The sequence below is a fragment of the Bactrocera neohumeralis genome, chromosome 2 (assembly GCF_024586455.1).
Source record: "Bactrocera neohumeralis isolate Rockhampton chromosome 2, APGP_CSIRO_Bneo_wtdbg2-racon-allhic-juicebox.fasta_v2, whole genome shotgun sequence".
In the NCBI taxonomy this organism is placed as follows: Eukaryota; Metazoa; Arthropoda; class Insecta; order Diptera; family Tephritidae; genus Bactrocera; species Bactrocera neohumeralis.
The window spans coordinates 56,258,023-56,275,113 of record NC_065919.1 but is presented as its reverse complement, the minus strand read 5'-3'; the positions used below and the strand labels follow the sequence as shown (position 1 = coordinate 56,275,113).

At 33.6% G+C, this 17,091-nt stretch overlaps 1 protein-coding gene across 2 annotated transcripts in view; it reads right to left on the bottom strand.

Moving 5' to 3' along the window:
• LOC126753625 (fatty-acid amide hydrolase 2) overlaps nucleotides 1-17,091 on the bottom strand; it is a 62,013-nt gene that overhangs the window by 10,504 nt on the left and 34,418 nt on the right. The gene's annotated exons all lie outside the window — the stretch shown is intronic.

Here is a 17,091-nt window from a genome sequence, read left to right as displayed (position 1 = left end):
AATGTCTTTATAGCAATGACACAAAGTGTATGTATAACTGTATTTAAATGTCATATGTCAAAATGTGTAATCGTAATTAATGAGAATGCCAATGACAGACGCATCACACGCTCACTACCTTCAGCGCTGGCAAGAAACGACCTCAAACGCTTATGTAGGGCAGCGACCGCAATCGAAATTGCAAGCTCCGTTGCGAGAGCAAATGTAATCGTAGACAAATGCGTGAATTCAAACGCCAAGCTTAGAGGCTAATCCAAATGGATGAGCGGCTGACAGCAGCGACAATAGAGGCGGCGGCGGCGGCGCTTCATATTTGTATAAATGCCTTGGTGCATAAGTTCATGTGTGCACATGTTTGTCTAATTGTTGTCCGTTGTTGTTGTTTTTCGCGTGCGATATTGATACGAATGGAGGTCGTCCATCAACGGCACTAACGTAACAATTGGCAATATACATACACACAATGCAAATGCATACCTTTATATATATATATACATATACAGGGTGGCTACAAAAACAAACCGTAATTACATTTTTCCTGTGTGAGTAAACGACTTACTGTGCTTTTATTTGGCAGGTTATTATTTAACTTTTTTTAGAACTGCATACTTGGCATACCGAAAAGAGGGTTTGGAACGTTTTTGGAACGGTTGCCGTCAGTCATTTCCGTCCAAAGGGAATTCAGACGGGATTTGGCGGCACTCTCCCACGTAGGTGGAACATTATGAGGTTGGTAAGCATCTTTACCAAATCTGCAAGTATCGTAAAAGATTGTATCATCGAGAGCCATACGTTTGTGTTCAAGAAACAATCACGGCTGTTGCATCGTCAATTCAGGCAAGAGTTCGACTCACAACTTATCGGCGCAACTTGGAGTTAACAGACGTTCATTACAACGGAGAATTCATGATGACCTAAAGCTGTTCCCATACAAAGTTCAAATATCAAGCCGGTTAAACCCTCTAGATTTGTCTATTCGCCTGGAATAACTTGATAAATTGCCTGTTTATGTCTGATGAGTGCCATTTTGATCGAAATGCAAATGAAAACAAGCAAAATTGTCGTATATAGAGTGAATCAAATCAAGAAGTAATCCACGCGACGGAACTTCACCCACTGTGCAACTGCACACATAGCCACACGGGTTATTGGCGCGCTCCAACGGAAATTTGAAAACAACTTTATATCAAGAAACTCCACATTTCGCTGACATCAAGATCACCTGACCTGACTGCAGCACACTTTTTCCCATGGGGTTATATTAAGCAAGAGGTGTGTAAAGCAAAACGCAAAAAATCTGACTGAATTGAAGCAGTTCATTAAATCGATAATTGAAGCAATCCCGACTTCAACCCTACAGGCCGCAATGAATAATTTTCTAATTAGGTGTCGTATATGCGTGGCTGAGCATGGAGGTCATTTAGGTTAGGTGGCTGATCAAGGATCGCACGTGAACTCCTTTGTGAAGCCAAGTAGTCTTTTCTATGGAGGTCCAAAAAAATAAAATTTGCTATACAATAAAAAAAAAATAAAGTAAACATTGTTAAAACAAAATTTTATTATTAAGGTTTATTTTTGTAGCACGATTTGTGCCCACCCTGTATGTATCTAAAAGCTGTGAAGTAAACAGCGTCAAAATGTCTGGCAACAAGACTGGCTTTCAATTTAACTGGCATGCTTTTATTTTTATTTGACTATTTGATAGCAAGTTGGGCTCGACCAGTGCAAGCCTTTATTTATGTATACATATAGTATGTGTGTATTTATGTATAAATACATATATACATGTATAGATCCATATTTACCTAGAATGACGAATCTGCAAAATATTTTTTCGTTTTAGCCATTATAATCTTGGATTGTGTATAGTAAATATACTAAAGTATATACTTATGTGTGCATATACATATGTACTTAAGTATAACATATTTGTTTGTCGCTCACTTACATTGTTTCTGACCAAGCGACGGCGGTCAATCAAGGTAAATTTTGTTTCTTAGAGTTAAAAGAAAACGATAAAAGGCGTTTACTTCGGTTGCACCGAAGCTTTAATACCCTTCACAGAATTTGATTTTAATCGGTCAGTCTACATGACAACTTTATGCTATAGTAGTCCGACCTGAACTATTTCTTCGGATATTGTACCTATGACGTGGCAATTATCCATGTCAAATTTCGTGAAGACTTCATGTCAGATACAACACCTTTCCCTACAAGAGCATTATTTTTATTATCGTATTTTTATATTACTTTTATGCTATATGGATATGGTGTTTCGGGTATATTGCTTGCATAGGTAGTTCATGCATATAAGTTCAGTACATATATCTAAAGAAATAATATTTATGAGCACGTCTTTTACAATACCTGTAGCTATTACAATACACACATTTATCTACCGACTGTCAATTTATTTCATACATCGTTGAATGAATGAGCAAATGCACGACGCACGCGCGCATAAACAATCGAAACCATTGAGCGTGAAGAGCAACCCAATTATTTAGCAACAAGCAAACAGACATATACAAAGTATATACCTATATATGTATAACAGCATATGCAATTGCATTGTTATTTGTTGCCTGTCGGCTTATTACTTGGCTAAGATAATGGAAACGCCAGTTTTTGCGACACAATCATAAAAGGATTGCAAAATTATCCACAAATTTCAAAAATTGCAACAGTTACATTTGACTATATATTTGTATAGGGTGTGTTTTTTAGAGCTATCGCATTTACTCAGCAGATAGCTGTCAAATCAGCTGTCAAAGTAAATACATATGTTTAATACTTATAAAGGGGGATCCAAGTAGAGGTACTTTTTTGAAGCGTCTTATTTGACAGATCACTAGTGAGTCGTGTCAAGCTGTCATGTTATTTTTGTTCAGTATTGTTTGGCATTTCCTGATGAAAAGACTTACTTACGCCTGAACAACATTCATTATTGGATAATATACGACCATGTAGACCACGTCCAGCACGCAGTGAAGAAAATATAGCAGCCGTAGTTGAGAGTATACGCGCAGACCGTGCAGAGTCCATTCGGCGCCGTTCGCAGCAACTCGGACTGAATGACGTATGGAACGACATGAAAACGTACAAATACAACTTGTGCAAGAAGTGAAGCCGCCCGACCTTCTCAAGGGAATCGCTTCGCTCTATGCGCTCTTGAAAAGTTTCAAGAAGATCCGACGTTTTCGAGCCAAATTTTGTTTAGCGATGGGGTCCATTTCTGGCTCAATGGATAAACAAGCAAAGTTGTCGCATTTCACTATTTGATGCCTGAAATTGAAGTTCGTGACCTCGGCGACATTTGGTTTCAACAAGACGGCGCCACTTCCCACACATCGCATCAATCAATGGATTTATTGGGAAAACACTTCGGTGAGCAGATAATTTCATGTTTTGGGCCGGTCGATTGGTAAATTATCTCGTATTGAAATTAGTAGCCTTAGTAGATCTGTAGTGTTCAGAGAACATTTTAATAAAAGCATCTATAAGAAGCTCGAATGAAAAATAATGCGGGAGGAAATTTATGCTGATTCATAAACCGTTAGGCACCAAAAATTGAATCTCTCGGTTTTCTAGGCGAATCAATATTTAATAAAAGTTTTACGTCTATTTACTGGATATTAATAATAAGCATGCTACTTGTAGAATAGCATTAATAGAACATCAGTCTTCTGTCGGCAGTTCACAATCAACTCTAGCTTGTTCAGGTAGCAAGGAATATGATGTCTAGCGGTGGACATGTCTACAGCAAAGGCAGGTCGGTTGACACTGCTCTTCACTCGGTAGTGTCATGTCGATCAATTTCGAAAACTATTCAAACATGTATAGTAGGTAAGACAGCTATATATAAGTATTTAAGCAACTGTCTTAATTTTTCCATAAATCTCCATAAATATCGAAATATTTCTGGTAAACTCACAGAGCCTCTTCACACAAAATACTTTCATCTATTCGAATGAGGGCACAAATTAGGTAATATTCATCATCATTCTATTATATAAGTATAATATGTATGTTTGACCGTATACAGTGTAGAGTATATATTTGAGTTTATAATCACCGTTTGTACTACATTGTACATTGTGTTACGGCACTGTCATTTGAGGTTATCGTTATCCGTATGTGTATTTACTTGGAAATAGTCTTTTTTGCTTTAAGTATTAGGTATACATATATACAAATATATATTACTTCCACCTATATATATGTATATAAATATTATTGTACGATAATAATTATTTAAAATGTGTTCATTTATTTGACTCATTTGTTTTTGTCTAATTAAAAATTCAAAAATAAAATGTAATTATAATTTGTAATAATTTTGAAATATTTTTTTTATTATGCAATCGCCTTAATCTTAAAATGTTTAAAGGAAATTGTGTACAACTTATAGTTCCCGCTCTTTTAAATTCTTGATAATTTGTCGTGTTTTGAGAAAGTTTTCTTTCAGAACAATGGCGCACAGCCACCGTGCTTGGAAAACTAATGATATAATTTTCATTCAATCACTCCCAACTGACTTTGGCTTGCATTTATTCGTTCAAATAGAAATATAGTTCAAAATTACAGCATCTGACTCTAAGAATACATTTTAAGACACATTTTTGCCAATTCCCCATAAGCGAACAGCTCACTTAGCCGGAAAAAAACACTGCGACAGTGGGTGTCCGGTTAAGAGGACATATGAGAAGTTATAGAGAAGTTATATGGGCTATAAGGACAAACAGAGTGACGGAGAACTTCATAAACGGTACTAATTTACTAGGCCCACCTGCTTTATTCTTCCCTCTATTAACGTGGTTATCAGCCGATTTTTTTTCAAACTAAATGCTCTCACCCATTATATCAAGTGTCATAGCTTTAGTAGTTAACGAGATATTGGTAATAAACATATTAAATGTCCGACACGGAAGGACTGACAAACATTCGGAAGTCATTTCGTCGCGTCAACCGTATCATACACCTCACCCTAATAATAAGCTCAGCTAAGTGAACGAAATATAGTAGTGTTACTATAATTCCAAAATCACAATATTATGCATTTAATGGAAATGTATCACTCACATCTAGTAAAGCGTTATTTATGGTTGATATCATTGAATTTAATCATATTTGCATATTTAAAGCGACAATAATTGCACATAAGTGCCAATAATTGTAAAGCCCGGCTTAATGTCGACCAATGGCATATTGCAAGCGCTGGATTTAGAGATATAATCAGATTATTTTTATCATACGATAAAATAACACCAATATTTACAGTTTTATGTGTAATTTATGCATATGTAAATAAGTGATTGAGTCAGTATAGATACATCTAGTGAAAAAATATTAATATATAATGTTATAATAGTTCATCACGGTTACGAGCCTTGATTTCGTATATTTCTCGTAACACTTTAAGTATCGTGAAATAAATACATAAATCATCTATGAATAAGATTATCAAAATTTTCAGCAAAGTAGTTTAGATTAGGTTAGGTTCTACTGTTGAACTTCAAGCGATCTAACTAAAATTTGAAAACTGAAATATCAACCGAACTATAAACGAAAAATCATTGATTCCTGTCACTTTTCTCATGTCTCATTATGATAGTTCATGTGATTGTCTTATCTTGTAATCCACTGAAGAAAAATATATTTATTAGGGTGCTTCAATAACACTGATATTAACAGAAACTCAAATGTTCGGTGGATAATTCTGAACAAGTTTGCTTCAGAAGCTATAGATTTAAAACCGATTTCACTCTTGTATCAAATTCAACTCTATAACTTTGTTTTTGTGTTTATATATTTTTTTGGACAAGAGGTCAATGTGCAAAGATGCCGATCTGGCAAAATCCGAATCTTTTTTCATCCCGATAATTACTAAAGAAATTATAACATAATTTTCTCAGTGAAAGTTGTTTATTTCAGTCTATACAAGTATGCTCTCAAAAATCATTCTGCAACAATTTATTTTATTTTATATAATATTATATAGTATAATGCGCACCCTAATGTTTATAAATGAAGTCATAACATTTGCAACTATGTGACGTTTGTGGCGTGTGGCACGTTTCAGTTACGTAAACGTTTCTCACGATTTTCATATTGATGCAATCACAAGAAAATATCGTTTATTTTTGTTGTATTTTATTATTATTTACATATATTGGTAGAAGATAGAAATACAAGAGCATAGACTCCACATTTTATAAGTTTGTTTTAGCAAAGTTTCACAACAATTTTTTGTATGTTTTTGGAATGATACGAATAGGAATATATGTATCTGATTTTCGCGGATCATTTTCCGTAGCCTTTTCGTGGCGGCTTGTTTAGTATTTGCATACAAATTAAACAATTTCGTGCTGTTTGTAATACCTAAAATCTATGAAATGCTTACGTCTCATTAAGTTTAGTCGAGAAAACTTATTAAACGTTCAGAGCAAGATCAAAATTCAAAATAATTCAACCACATAGTATACCACAATGAAAAGCTGTGTGTCAAATTCGAGGTTTGTAGCTGAGTTTAGCGCCCTTGGTGGGTTGGTGACGGCCGAATTCCGGCCGAACTTAGAGTGGCAAAGAATATGTTCGAAACATTTCCATTCCGTTCTCTTTGCAAAGTTCGAAAATGGAGTCTTCTAATATCTAATATAATATAATTTAATTTCCAACCTGGATTTCGAAATATAAAACTTGGTACCAGGGTTTTCAATAAGGATGATATGATTTCTAATTGTCGTTTCGCCAATTTTTAGTATGCCATGATCTGTAATTTTTTGTTTCATTATATTCAGTAATGTTTACAGTTTCATTATGGAAAGTTTTATGTAATGTTTTGAAACTCTTCAATTTTATTCTCAAAATAATCGTTCTCCAATTGCAACTTTTCGTACGCTTTTGCCATTTTATGGTCGTGATAATCATTCACCTTTGCGTGCTATTCGTCGCATTGTTGAATATATGAAAATAAATAAATATGTAGGGTATATGAAGTTTGCCACGAAATTTGTGGCAGCCAGAAGGAAGCGTGAGAGACCCTATAAAGTATATGTTTAAATGATCAGTAAGTTGAGCTGAGTCGATTTAGCCATGTCCGTCGGTCTGTCTGTCCGTGTGTATATATACGAACTAGTCCCTCAATTTTTAAGATATCGTTTTGAAATTTTGCATATAGTATATAGCTTCCATACAAACTAAACGATCGGAGTCAAACGCTTGCATTGGAGACCTATGAAGGGTATATTAGCTTCGGTGCAGCCGAAGTTAACGTTTTTTCTTGTTTTTAAATCATCTTCTCCGATGAGGTTCTTTTTCATCTGACTGGTGCGGTAAGTAAACAAAACTGTCAATTCTGGGGCGAAGAAAGTCCACTAATTAATCATGACAAACAATACAATACATACACCTAAATTGAAAGTTTGGTGTGGTTTTTGGTCTGGTGCGATCATCAGTTCGTACTTCTTTCGAAATGATACTGGTGACACCGTTACTGTCAATGGAGAGCGGAATAGATCGATGATAACCAACTTTATATGGCCGCAATTGGAAGAAGTTGATCTTAACAACATCGTCTCAACAAGTCACGGCTGCTTACCACATAGAGTTAAGAGATACGATTAATTCAGGAAATTGCGACATTGAATGGCCTTCAAGAAGTTGTGATTTAACAATACCAGACTAGTTCTCGTGAGTTTTTTTGGAGTCTTTAGCAATAAACCAGACTCTCTTCAAGCTTTAGAAATCAATATTGAGCGCGATGTTCATAATAGACGACTTGATTTAGTAGCAAAACTACTTAAAAATTGAGTTCATCGAACTCGTTCCTGCAAAAAAAGTCGTGGAGGTCATTTGAATAATGTTATAATCAGAACTTCTGAGCGTACTATTCGCAGCACCATCACCCACCTTGAGATCCAGCATTCATTATTGGATAATATGCGACCGAATAGACCACGTCCAGCACGCAGTGAAGAAATTACAGCAGCACTAGCTGAGAGTGTACACGAAAGACCGTCTGGACGACTTGACAAAATACAAAAACTGAAGCCGGTCGACCTTCCCAATCGACATCGCTTCACTGTACGGACTCTTGAAAAGTTCCAAGAATATCCGACGTTTTCGAGCTAAATTTTGTTCAGCGATAATACCCATTTCTGGTTCAATGGGTACGTAAACAAGCAAAATTGCCGCATTTGGAGCGAAGAGCAACTCAAAAATATTCAAGACTGCCATTTCAGACAGAAAAAACAACGGTTTGGTGTGGTTTTTGGGCTGGTGGAATCGGGTCTATGAAATAACTCCCACGAAATAAGTCCCACTTTTAAAAACGAAATAAGTCCCACCAAAAATTGCTATTTCGAAAGTGGGAGTTATTTCGTTTTTAAAATGACTTATTTCGTCTGGGACTTATTTCGTTACGCGTTTTTATTTTAAGTGGGACTTATTTCGTTTTGAGTGGGAATAAATTCGTTTTGTAAAGTGGGAGTTATTTCATACCCCTAAATTTATATATATTTCGTTTTAAGTGGGACTTATTTCATTTTCATAATTTTGCATTTTAAGTGAGCTTAATAATTTTTGCCGTTATTTGTTGCTCTTCACGTTGTTTCTCATTGAATTTCATAATGTTCTTTTTGTTGCTTTTTAAAAAAAATGTATTGTATTGTACATAGAATATGCTTTCGAAAAGTTCCGTTATTTTTTGGCCTTTACGAAATGAATGGTATTGTTTCAAATTTGTTGTTAAATGTGCAAGTTTACAAGACCTTATCATTATATTGATTAGTTAAGTTTGTGAATTTCAATAGTGAACATGAGTGTGACATACGAAATAATTGCAGGGAAGAGGAATAACAGCAAGCTTCTTTATATTTTTTTTGAGAAACAATTATATATTAAAAAGTGCACTAAATTAGAAAAACATTTTTATGTTTGTTATGTAAAGGATTGTCCATCACGAATAATGTTATTTTGCAGCGAGTGCATTAAAGCAAAAAATTATAAAGCGCACAATCACGATAATCAAGAGGCTCTGTACAAAGAACTAAAATTTTTAAATAATGTAAAAACAAAATCCGCACGGATCATAGGAAAAATCATTCCAAAGAAGACTACTTTTTTCAAATTTGTAGCATTTTTACAGATGCAAGAATTTGAAAAAGTAAGAAAATTTGAACTATTGATGAATACCAATGGTAGTGTGGGAAAAAAGCGTATTAAAAAGTCTTATGTTTTGAAAGCAGATATGAGTTCAAGAATGATCTCTTACAAGGTACTATAACTCCTTCTAAATTCCTTGACCAACTGGTGTTATCAAAAAATAATTTAATTGTACAAATGGAGCCTGATGAAGATCTTTTTGAAGAATTATCATATTTGGAAGAGGACATTGAAGACGAGTCGTTAAACCATATTGAAACCAACCAGAATACAATTAATAATAATATGTGTGTGGTTTGTTTCATAAAGCAGCCAAATATCTTATTTTTTCCTTGTAAGCACTTGAAAATTTGCAGTGAATGCTGTCTTACAATGCATACTCACAAAATTGATCAAACCAGTAAACTAGTATGTCCATTCTGTCGTGCAGAAGTTCATGAAACCCTTCAAATATTTATCTGATAAATAAATGATTTTTTTATGGAGGGGTGCGATAGAGCCATGAAATATAAGGCCATTATGGCTTTATTTCTCATTTTTTTCTTATGCAAAAAGTTATATATTGGACATTTCGTAAAAGGGACAACCATAATTTTTTGTCCTTATCTCTCATGGCTCTCCTTTTTTTGTTATTAATTACTTTATACTTACTATAATAAAAAAACTTTAAAGAAATGTGTACAAATAGGCACCGAACTTAACTACTGGAAAAAAACATTAAAAAATATTGTTGACGTAATTACGTATGTATGTGTTTTATTATACTTTTAGAAGGAATTTGGAATTCGTGTTCCATGTTTTCAAATATCACCATTACAAAATACAACTAATCCCAATGCCACGTTAAAACTAGTATAACACCGTCTACCATGCACTGGATCTTCAAGCCATTTATAAAGGTCGATAATTTTAATCTGATGGTCCTTCCGAAACGGTTTCCATCTTAATAATAAGAACAATTGATCTGTACTTAATCCATTTACGAATCCAAACGTTGTTACTAGTAGGCGTTCTCTACATATGCGTTCCTTGACCGAAAAAAGAATTAATAATAAATTCTGGAACTCTATCAAAATTCGTAATATCCATTCCATTAAGAAGCCTTCTTCAAGCTTGCATACGATTTTTTAATATTCCTCTGCTTTGATTACACTGTGATAGTCAAAAAAAAGACAAGACCAAATTCGACGGTTTCCTCCTATTTCGGGTCCTACGAATCGAACTGCATCATTACTTTTTTGAGTTACAATCATGGTTTCATACAAAAATTTTTGTTGAAGTTTTTCATCAAAGTGGCCCATTGTAAGAGAAAGGCACATTTTTCTCGGTCTCTAACTTTTTTAATGTTGACTTTTTTGGTAAACTTTCTTTGGCAAAGCTTCTCAGAATAAGTCCGTCTTTAAGTTCTTAGATGACTGTAAACCCCAAAATCAATGTTTTTAGTGTCCTTATAGCCAATATGTCGAAAAAACTGAAATTTAATCCATTTTTTTTAATGTTTTTTCCCTCACGTTTCGTCAATATTTTAATTTACCCTTTGATACTTATACATACATTAAGTGACATCTTGTAATAGTAAGAAACTTAAGCAAAGACAACGTTCTGAGCAAACTAACCATTAGAAAAAAACTTAACAAAATTTGTATTTTTTAAAAAAGCTACACTAACTATGTTTGTGTGCTGTTTTATTTTTTTTGTATCTTATAAGTGTTATCAATAATTATCATAAATTTGTACACAATATTTAAATTCAATTTAATAAGACTCATCAATGTCCAACACAAATCAGGAAGCAACGAGTCAAGCTTTTAACCACTGCACTGATAAGAATAACAACAAGTAACGTTTGAAAGAAATGAATAAAACTACTATATAGTACATTACAGCAACATATTGCAAGAGTATAACTATGGGCTTCCGTAAACCCAATATACCTACAAAACGATTAATGAGAGATATCTTTTCAAAATTAAATTTGAATATTTCGAATCGTAATACGGTTTTGCAACAATATTGAGTTATATTGGTTCATATATTCTAGCTAGATCTCAAATTTAGTCAGATAAGCAGTCCATACCGTGTAATATACTTGTTTTACTTGTATTAGATCTCAACCAACCTCATTTCTCCTATGCCAATCAATACGGATATTTAAAATATTCCTTCGTGCTAAACGCAGTTTTGTCTTAATGTTTGCCGCAGTAATCATAACAAATCATTTTAATTGCCGATCATTTGAATTACTAAAGTAATAAGTTCATGTTCTGTTCTAACTGCCGCCTCAGAGTGAGAGGAAAAGTGCTCATTATTCGTATTTATTATTTGTTTTGTAGTATTTTTCCGCTTTACACGAGTCTGCTTTGATGCCAAAGTCATTCGGCTTTAAATGTTTCACTAGAATTTTAGTATTGTTTTTGCAGTAATTAGCAGTTAATTATTACAAATTGTGGTAGAACGAACGTAAATACGAAGTAATAATTCTAGCCAATACTCGAATATTATTTCATAATTATTATTTAAGCGTTCTTATTGGCAGTAATGCTAATTTAGACACGCTTAGAGAAACTAAAACATATTTCTGTGTGTTTATAGCTAGCATATGTATGTATATGCTTCCATTCTGAAACTTGTTAGTAAATGCTGAAGGTAGGTTTCATGGCTAAGTCGTAATAATAGTACGAGATATACTTGTACATGCAAAAGTGCTAGAAGCTTTTCCTGATTTGTTGCTGTTGTAGCAGAAAATATTGCCAAATTTGGTAGAACGCTGCCGACTTGACTCTCTTTGACCAGACATACTTGTATATATGTATATAAGGGTTTGTACCGGTTTAGTATGCGTCTTGTGGACGGTTTTTGGTGACTTATTCGTTATTCTTGGTCTGCATACATCTTTAATTATTTCTGATTTTAATGATTCCTGATTTGGAGATCACACTTGTACAGCTCTGCACGACTCACTTGTGGTTCCTAGAACTCAAAAATTCCTAAAAGTGGATCTAAATATTCCTATATCAATAAACCACATTGATACACTACTTACTATTTAAACTACTTAGATGCTTGATTTTGGTCTCAATTAATTTTTCTGGATTGCTAAACGTTTGAGATTCAACGCCTTGGAACCTTAGCAGCAAAAACAGGATGTTCAAAGAGGAAGTTCTGAGAAGTGTCTATCTCGTTTTTACCAAACCACCTCACCAATTAACTCCTGGCAAGGTTTTTAGACAGTGAATAGTGGTTATAACTAGGAAAACAAGAAGCTTGCTGAAAGTTTAGGGGAGCTCTTGATCTTTTGCGTTTTACACAGAGTCAGAGGATCTTGCGACTGTGAAGTACATATACATATACATACATATATGGCTGGCATTATCATTAACGTGATCTGGCAACACAAATAAAAAGTATTTTAAATAAAATATAAATTCAGTAAATATTTAAAGCCAAAATTAACAAGTCAGTCTTGCGTTTTCATACTTTTTATTTAAAAAAGGGCCCATAGGCGCGCCACCTTTTTACACTCTACACAGCTTGTATTACAGATCTTGTGAAAATAACAACATGAAATTTTAGTTAATTAATTTATGCCAAATTCATTTACTAAACCGGTCTGTCGGCCGTCTGGGAATTCACAAATAAATGCTTAATCATACACATACATATGTATGAAAATATGACGAATTTAAATAAACAAAATTTCGAAAATGGGAAATAAAATATATTCATGGACATTTTAACTTTTTAATTTATTATTCGATTAAACTATTGAAAATACTTTAACGAATAAGGGTGAAAGTGAGAATATGAAATTTTATCATGTTCATGTAAAAAAAATATATTCTCGAAAAAAAAGTTCGGGAAATAAAATATATAAATAACTATGGATCAGGGCCACGCGTATGCTATGTGATCTTATCACATTTTTGATTTGAAAATAAAATATACCAAATTTTGTGAATTATTCATATAATAAATTATTCAATACAGTGATTTTATTTACGCATAAGGGTTCCGAAATGACGTTTTTGTCGGTATAAGAGTATATTCAACAGGGATTGTACTTGAGATTTAATTTTATATACGTTCATGCAAAAAAATTTCATTGGAAAAAATAACGAATTTAAGGCTGCTTTCAAAATGTCTGGTTACCAGCCTTTCTGTCCAGTTAATAGAGTTGTCCGTTGAATAGATTGTACTTAATAAAGATCAACAAATTGTGGGACCGGCTAGTCTGCATGGATAATGAAGATGTCCACTTAATAGAGCTTTCAATGTATTTTTTATTTATGAATGGTTTTTACAATCCTATCTTCTAAGTTGCTTCAAACTGGACACAGTGTGCTAAATTTTACTAAAATCGGTTCAGTAGTTTAGGATTTCATCGCGGACAAATAACGTGACACGTCATTTTTATATATAAAGCTAAGAATATATAACCGAGTATTAGTTGAAGCTTACTAAATTGAATGTGTTTCGTAAAAACGTGCTTATAAGGAGATTATCTTAAATAATGATTTATTCATAGAGCAATTAGATTGTCACTTTATGCCCACTGAGCTTCCTAAATGGAAATTTGTATAAACAATTGCCTTAATTTCTGGAAGATGGCAAAATAACAGCGCAATAAGTTTGCTGTTCCTGCTTTCAAAGACAAATATTTTGATTTATCTGTAATCTGCTTATCAACTTAATAAATATTTTTAAAGCTTCCATAGAATAATTACAAACAAATAGTCGAAGAATGAAAAGAAAACGTGGTCAAATTGTAGCGTAAGAGACTCCTCTATATTTTATGTCCCTGTGACAGGTTGAATAAATTTGACGAAAACTCGACCAGTTACAAAATCTATACAAACAATTTGGGCAATGCAATTTCAGTGAAGTTGGACCTACATAAGCAAAGTTATCTCCTCTTGCTGTGTTTTCTGTTACTTCTTTGAAAATCTTAGGCGCTTTAGTTAAGCGCCAATTTTTGTCTTGAGCCCATCAATGGGCGAAGGATTGCTTTTTAAATATACCCCAAAAAATTAAGTTAATGGGAGTATAATCTAGAAATCTGGGTTGTCAGTCACCTTCTTTGAGATTAGATATTTAGGAAATTTTTGTTGCATCAGTTAAACAGCAATGGCTTTGAATTTCACTCATATGAAGGCTGAAATAATGAACCGATATTCATCGATTCATTGACTTATACGATTAAAAAATAAAGCCTAATTATAATTTTGCCTCAAAAAACGATCTAAACAGATACTTTTTGTTCAGTCGTTTTTCTCTATTTTATCACAAAAGTATTTTCTATTCCTCCGATATACAGCCGTTGACAGCTAATTAGAAACGGGAGTTATTTTGAAGTAAATTAAATTATTTTCGAATAAATCACTTATTTTTACCGTTTTTCATTTTCTCATTTTATTGAAGTTTACATTAAACTTATACTCTAATAGTAAAAATTTTAATTAAAAATCCTTTTTTTTTTTTGAAGATTTTAATAAAAATGTGTAGAATCAACGATTTGAGTGCGACAGCTAATTAGAAGCGAAATTTTTTTTATCAGCAAAAAATACTGCTATTAAAAAATATTCCTTACTTTCAGTTAGTATTTTGTTGCTTAACCCTTTTACTTTAATACTGCTTCACATCCACGGCGAATTGACGTTATAAGACTCTGACAGCACACCACTAGTGTTGCTTGCCATGTCGTCCTAATTTCATCAAAAAGAACGTCCATATTTGTGATATTTTTGATGCCTACAGCTTTTTTGACATCAACCCAGATGTGCTCTCTTCAGGCCACTCCAAAACATTCATGGAATTTTCAACAAAAAACTTTTGTGTTGACTTTGCCGTGTGCTTTGGATTGTTATTTTGTTGGAATCTCCATATAACAGGCAAATTGTCCTTAGGCCATGGCAGAATGGCAGTTTTTAGGATGTCGACGTATTTCTTCTTATTTAAAATTCCATCAATCATATGGAGCGGACCTACACCACCTCAGGAAAAAAATTCCCACACCATGATTGATCCTCCACCATGCCTCACTACGCGTGAAACATAGCGTCGATCAAATTCTTGTAGATTGGTCGGCAAACATGCCTTCGACCATCAGGATCTATGCGATTTATTTCGTTACATCGCTCCAAACAACATACTTCCATTTATTTGTTGTCCAAGATCAATAAGCGTTGGAAAAGTCTACACGTCATGCGTGCTGTTCTGCCGTGAAACCCAAATTCGACTAAACGTCGGGCAATTGTTTTCTTGGATATTTGGACATTATATTCGTCTTGAATTTTATGTAGAATGTCAGTGGAACTCTTTTTTTGGGTCTCCTCGGGAGATGGTAGTAATTCTGCGGTATATTTCTGTTGAAGTTTTTCGGGTTTTTCTTCGCGTGCAACGTTGGAAATAGTTTTAAAATTCTTTATATGCTTAAAGGCATTGAAAACAATTTCTTTTGAGCATTTGACCTGATTCGAAATTTGTTTGTACGTCTTTCTAGACTGACGAAGGCCAAAAATGTAACTACGTAGGGCGGGGAGCGTTTACTCATTAAAAAACTTGAATAATACATTTTAATATATTTTTAACCACAACTTTGAAACAGAAATCCAGAAAACCAGAAATCAATAACATTATTAATAAAAGTTAACACCTTGAGGAATTTTAATTCTTTAAACAACTGTTTCTAATTAGCTGTCGCACTTAATATACCTTCTACATCGTAACGCATTTACTATTTGGGAAAAAATTAAAAGAACTTTAACTTCACAACTACAAAACAGAGTGAATGTAGTAGTAAATAGAGTAACACGAACAATGCAAGACTTTTAGGAATATAAATAACGGTATATTAAAATTTTTTATCATTATACTCATCAGCCACCAACAAAAAAGGGAACGTTTCTAATTAGCTGTCAACGGCTGTATGTATAGTCATAATTTTACTGAATTGAAGTTTTCAACTCTTGGCCAGGCAAAACAATCGGTTAGTAGACGTTGAAAGTATTAAATATTTATCTATTGATATTAAGGGCATCTAGACGTTGATATGGTATATCGAAAGTTTAGATATGCAATAATATCTCTTTTGTTCAGAATTCAAATTGTTTTCAACGTTACCGGCTCAGTTTTGTGGCAACTAGACTGGCTTAAGCGGACGAAGAAGCTTTTAATGCGGTTTATTAAACCTACTCTCTTCTTTGTTTCATCTCTCTGTTTGTTGCCCATCTTTACGCAAATTAGTTCCTTACTTTTTGGGATATGGATCTGAAATTTTGCACACGTCCTTTCCTTCCTAAGAAGCTACTCATTTATAGGAAGCGTGGATATCGGACCACAATAACATATAGCTGCCTTCAAACTGCTCGAACAAAATCCGGTGCTTGGTTGGAAAACTACTTTATTTGACGAGATATCCTTACGAAATTTTTGCATCCATTATTATCCAAAGTAACGGTATATTCTCGGAAGAAATTGTCCAGATCGGATCACTATAACATATAGCTGTCATACAAACTGACCGGTCAAAATTAAGTCTTTGTATGGAAAACTTTTTTATTTGATGAGATATCTTCACGACATTTTGAATATATTATTCTCAACAGAAAAGCTAAAATATCTGAAGAAATTTTCAAAATCGGTTCACTATACCATATAGTTGCCATACAAACTATTAAACTATTTTGAATATGATTGCATGTTTTCGCTTCTGAGTGTCAAATAAAGAAGTTTCAAATTCGCGACTAGATGATAAATGTTATATTAAAATAAGTCAGTCACTACTGTCACCAAAAATAAACTGATTTTTCAAAGACCCTAGAAAAAGTTGGTTCTCTCTTAACTATGATACTAATATATTTCAATATTTTTAAAATTTAAGCGCGTTGAGTAACCAGTGTTGTTTGTCGTAATTTTCACAAGAATAGC